This window comes from Lactuca virosa, chromosome 3, assembly GCF_052849685.1.
Source record: "Lactuca virosa cultivar CGN04683 chromosome 3, Lactuca_virosa_CGN04683_v6, whole genome shotgun sequence".
NCBI lineage: Eukaryota > Viridiplantae > Streptophyta > Magnoliopsida > Asterales > Asteraceae > Lactuca > Lactuca virosa.
In genome coordinates, this window is record NC_136428.1 from 91,313,091 (window position 1) to 91,318,279 (window position 5,189).

Genomic DNA, 5,189 nt, shown 5'->3' on the forward strand with positions numbered 1-5,189 from the left:
TTTTGAGAATTTGGGTGGGCCATGACATAGTGGTGAGGATCACCACGACATGGTAGCCATTTATGAGATCACGTATCATTTAAGTCGCCACAACATTGACATGCAATGGCCACGACGTGATGACGGTAGAATGCAAAACCCTAGATTTTCGGGCCTTGAGTCCTATTTAAAGGAAGTGATGGATAGGGTTTCCTCCACCAATAGCCTCCATCACCCTCCAAGTCCATAAACTAAACCTTAATCCTCTCTCCTCCATTTTTGAGTTGTTATAGGTGTTCTTATTCATTTAAAGAAGGAATGAAGTCTTGTGGAGCTAAAAGATCAGCAAGCTAGCATCATTCCAGCCTCTTTGAGCTCATCTTGGACGTTTGTGAGTTTTCAAGCTTCTATATTTTGTCTATCATTCTACATCTAGGTTTTGATGAATGTTCTTCGTGGTTTTGATTATTTTAGTGAAAGGCTTTAATAAAACGTGCAACTTTATTGATCCTTAAGGTGTACTTTATATCTAAATTGTTATGAGGTTTTGAATTCATGCATGGGGTTATGACCCCGTTTATCCCATTTTGACCTAGATAAGCGAATGATATGCATTAGATATGCATGTCTAAAAAGTAATGATTTGTATGGTCCTTTATGAAGCAAGGAATCCTTATAGAAGGTTTGAGCAAAAAACTTTACGTGTTTAGAGCTTAACCAATTAGGTTATCTTTAGATAGAAACCATGACATTAGGGGTGTCGAACGGGTAAAATTTTTGGGTTTCGGGTAGAACGGGTATTTCCTTAAGAAAATAATACCCGATACCCGACCTATATTGTAATTCGGGTTTTCGGGTATTCGGGTTTGAGGTCGGGTCGGGTAATTATCGGGTATACCCGAAAATTTCTTAAATGACACTTATTGATACTTTTTTTTTATGTTTTTATTTTTACATGTTGGTTGGTTTAATAAAGAATGGGGTAGGAAAATACTCCATACAATTAACAAGTACATATATAATAACAATACAAATCATTATAATATGTTATGTACTTTTTTAATTCCATTCCGTGCGATAGTGAGAAACTGAGAATTGTGATGACGGTTCAGGACTTCAGCTTGAGCGTCGTATTCCCTTTGCAAGTTTGCGTCGACTGTCGAGCTGTCGTTCATAAGAAGGAAACGAAGGGTTTTGTTTTATTTGAAGTGTGCATACGTGACTGCATCGTATATTTGGTATTATTTAAAAAACGAATTCGGGTATTCGGGTATACCCGAAAATAAATATTCATACCTAAAACCCGACCTATATTATTATCGGGCTAACCTATTACCCGAATGTTCATACCCGTTACCCGTTCTACCCTACCCATTCTACCCCAATTCGGAACGAGTCAGGTGGGTAGAACGAGTTTCGGGTTTTTTCGACATGCCTACATGACATGGCATGATGCTCGCCATGACGTGGATAGGGAAGGTATCACGACTATTTGTTGGTTTGTTGGCACGAAATGGTGCCATGTTCGCCATGAAATGGTGGTGGTGTTGGTCGCGACTATGTTGGAAAAACAAGACGTGGCCAATGGGGGGCCACAACATGGTGACCGTTGACCGTTGACTTTTTGACCTGGTTGACTTTTAGTTAAATTGCTAGTTTTACGAGGAAAAATAAGGTTTGACCTTGGGTGTTACGGTAGGTGGGGCGTAGCACCAGTTTCACGACTGTACAAGCTTTAGTATTTTACTTCGAGTGAAAGGTAAGTATTCTCACTTATACTATGTAGGATGTTAGACTGCATTTGTGACTCGTGCACATATGTTGGGTAGGGGCGGTTATGTGGATTGGGCGGGGCCCGTTATGTATGTCGGGCAGGGTCCGATATGTAAGTTGGGCGGGGCTCTTTATGTTTGTGGGTGGATCATGTATAGTTATGTGCTATTTTGGGGAATTAGCTAAGCTTTGTGCTTACGGTTTTATGTTTAAATGTTTCAGGTACTTCTGGTTCCAAGGGAAGAGCCTGATTTGATCGCAGTGCATCTCCTGGAGTTTTATTTTCGCATTATTTATTTATGATTTTACTCTGATATGAGAGAACACATCACACTCTGATTGTCTTTTGAACAAATGATTCAATGGTTTTGGTGATTGAAAAATGAAATTTTTACTTAGTATTTTTGGGATGTTACATCGCCTCTCCTATATCTTTCACAGTGAAACATTTCCGAAGCCAATATTTCACTTATTTAAAAGTTGGAATATTGTTTCCTATAAGGAGTATGTCATCAACATACAAAACTAGAAAGGTTACAACAGTCGCACTAGCTTTGACATACACACATACTTCATCTTCACCTCTAGAAAACCCAAACTCTTTGACCTTCACATGGAAGCAACGATTCTGGCTACGACATGCTTGTTTAAGTACATGGATAGATTTATCAAGCTATCACACTTTATCAAGATACTTGGCATGTTGAAAACCCCTAGTTGAGTCATATAGACATCCTCAGTAAGTTTCCCATTAAGGAAAGTGGTTTTAACATCCATCTTCCATTCCTCATAATCATAAAAGGCGGTTATGGCAAAGATAATCCAAATGGACTTGATGTTAGCTATTGGAAAGAAGGTCTCATTATAGTCAACCCCTTGGGTTTGAGTAAAGCCATTCACAACCAACCTAGCGTTGAATGTGTGTACATTCCCTTCCATGTCGGTCTTCTTCTTGAAGATCCATTTACAACCCATTGTCTTTAGATTGGGCGTATAATCAACCAAATGCCAGACTTGGTTCTCGTACATGGAATGAATCTCACTATTCATAGCCTCTTTCCACTTAGCAGTCTTAGGGCTTGCCATTGCGTCTTTGTAGTTAGCTGGCTCATCTAAATTACTACTGTTTATACTAATAAACATGTACCCATTCAAAGTAATATGGAATCCATAAAATTCAGGTGGTTGGCTAACACTACCAGATCGACAAAGAGGTAATGAATTGCTGATATTGCTATATAGAATCAAATATTTTGTGCAATATTTAAGTATATTTAACTACATTTTATCCATTTATAAAGATATTTGGTACTTATTATGTTTAAAATCTATTTTGTAACCGAAAAGACATTATCAAGGAAAAGTAGCAAACTTGATAAGTTGAGGTCTTGGAAATGTGATGCATTCATCAAAAGGAAGAAATTGTGGATAAAGTGGTTGCCACATTGTGGTGAACCGTATGTCACAACGTGGTGATGGGTCAGACCATATAATGTTCTCTAGGTATTTGCAGGAAAAGTGTGGAGGCTACATAAGGGAAGTGTCCATCACGATGTGGTGGTGTGTTTTTGGAATCACATTCAAATGATCATTAGGTCAGATTTCAGTGGTGTGATGAGATTACCTATGATTATAGATGACCAAAACTCTCTTAGAAACCCTAAGAAAGGCATAGATTTATTGAAGTACAAGTATTGAAGATATTTAGACACAAATAACGTGATAATCATTCTATTTGCTTACCTAAACATGTTTAGTGAAGTTCTTGTTGATTTTAGCTATTTTTCTGCTTTAGTTATGGGCTAATAGCCCTTTTCTTTCGTTTAGCATAGAAGAACCTTGATAATATGCATTGATTTTGATTTATATGGATTATCTCATGTTGGGTTTTACTTGTGTTTGATAGATCAACAACCTAGCATATTAAATTTTTGATGTTTATCACTTATTCGCAAGTTATGTGTAGTTAGTTGACCATTCCAATTGCATGAACTTGATATTAAGTATTTATTATCATTAAATTGTTAGATCTAGAGATTTAACAAATCCTATGGTTTGGTGGTCATAATTAGGAACTTTGGTTGTTTTAGAGAACCTTAATTATCCATATTATTTGCTTGATTGATTGTCTTGATCATAGATACGGAATCACTAGATCTTGTCATTCATAGTTTAAATATATTAAATCAATTAGGTGCTCACTTGTTGCATGGCCATTGTAATAGTAGTTCATAAATTATTTAATGTTAGGAAATCAAAACAAGATAGCTAGTAACCTTAAAATTCGGCAACAAACTAAATAAACCATTGCAGAAGAAATCAACCACAAGGTACATGTGATTCGAAGCTAAATGAAAGTTCTCTTTAATATTACATTGATGTGAAAATAAATAATACTTTTGTGACTCGGATACCGAGGATGACAAACAAGATGTGCATAACCATGCAAACTCGCGTAACACCCTTGATGTCATTTATGATCTCACATTGATGTGCCGGTTAATTATACACACTACATCAACACTCATAAACTCAAGATATACCATCATTTCAACTTTGTTATCCCAAATCAGTGTTTCAGTTAACCACACACACTCCACTAGCAACTCACAAAGAAATCATGTGCGTTTTCATGGACTAGCATACAAGTTTTAGATTTTTCCTAAGTAGATTGGGATTTTGTGCTATGTTCTAGTAATTTATGTTATCCTTTTAACATGAATTGCGTCCTATCAGATCCCTTTCATCTAACGACAGTCCACCATATAAAGAAGCAGTGGGTGAAAAGAACACCCATTCAACGGTTATTTTATAGGTTGTTTCCTTATACCTCTCTTATAGCATGACTTCATGAATGAGGCCTGGTCTTGGTTTGACTGACGAGTTATTAATATTTTACATATAGTATTATATACTCTTATAAATATAGGTAAGGGTGTATTAAAATTTTAAGATTACAAGGTTTAAATCTTATTAAGTTAAGAGTAAATTACATGAATTGTCCCTGTAGTTTAGGTTAATCTACATGGTTGGTCGCTAAATCATTTTTTTTAACTTGGACAGTCCCTAAGATGTATTTTTGTTGCGCGTTTAGTCCTTACCATACTAAAAAGACTATATTTCCCTTTTTATATTTTTTATTAATTAAAAAATGTTTAATGAATAGGTTAAGTCCCACCCATTCCCCTTACGTTCTTCCTCGTGGACAATTGAATCTGGTCCTCTCCTTCCTCAACACCAGCATCTTCAATTCTCATCCTCAACCCTCCACCTACTTCTTTGTAGACTTGAAACTCCTCCCTCATCCATTCTTTACCATCGAGTTGCATCACCATCCTCCCCAATCTATTGCCCAACTCTTCATACCCGAAGGAACCCCGACCCTAAAATTACCCTTATGTAACCTAAACATCACTGAAATACTGTTACTCAGGATG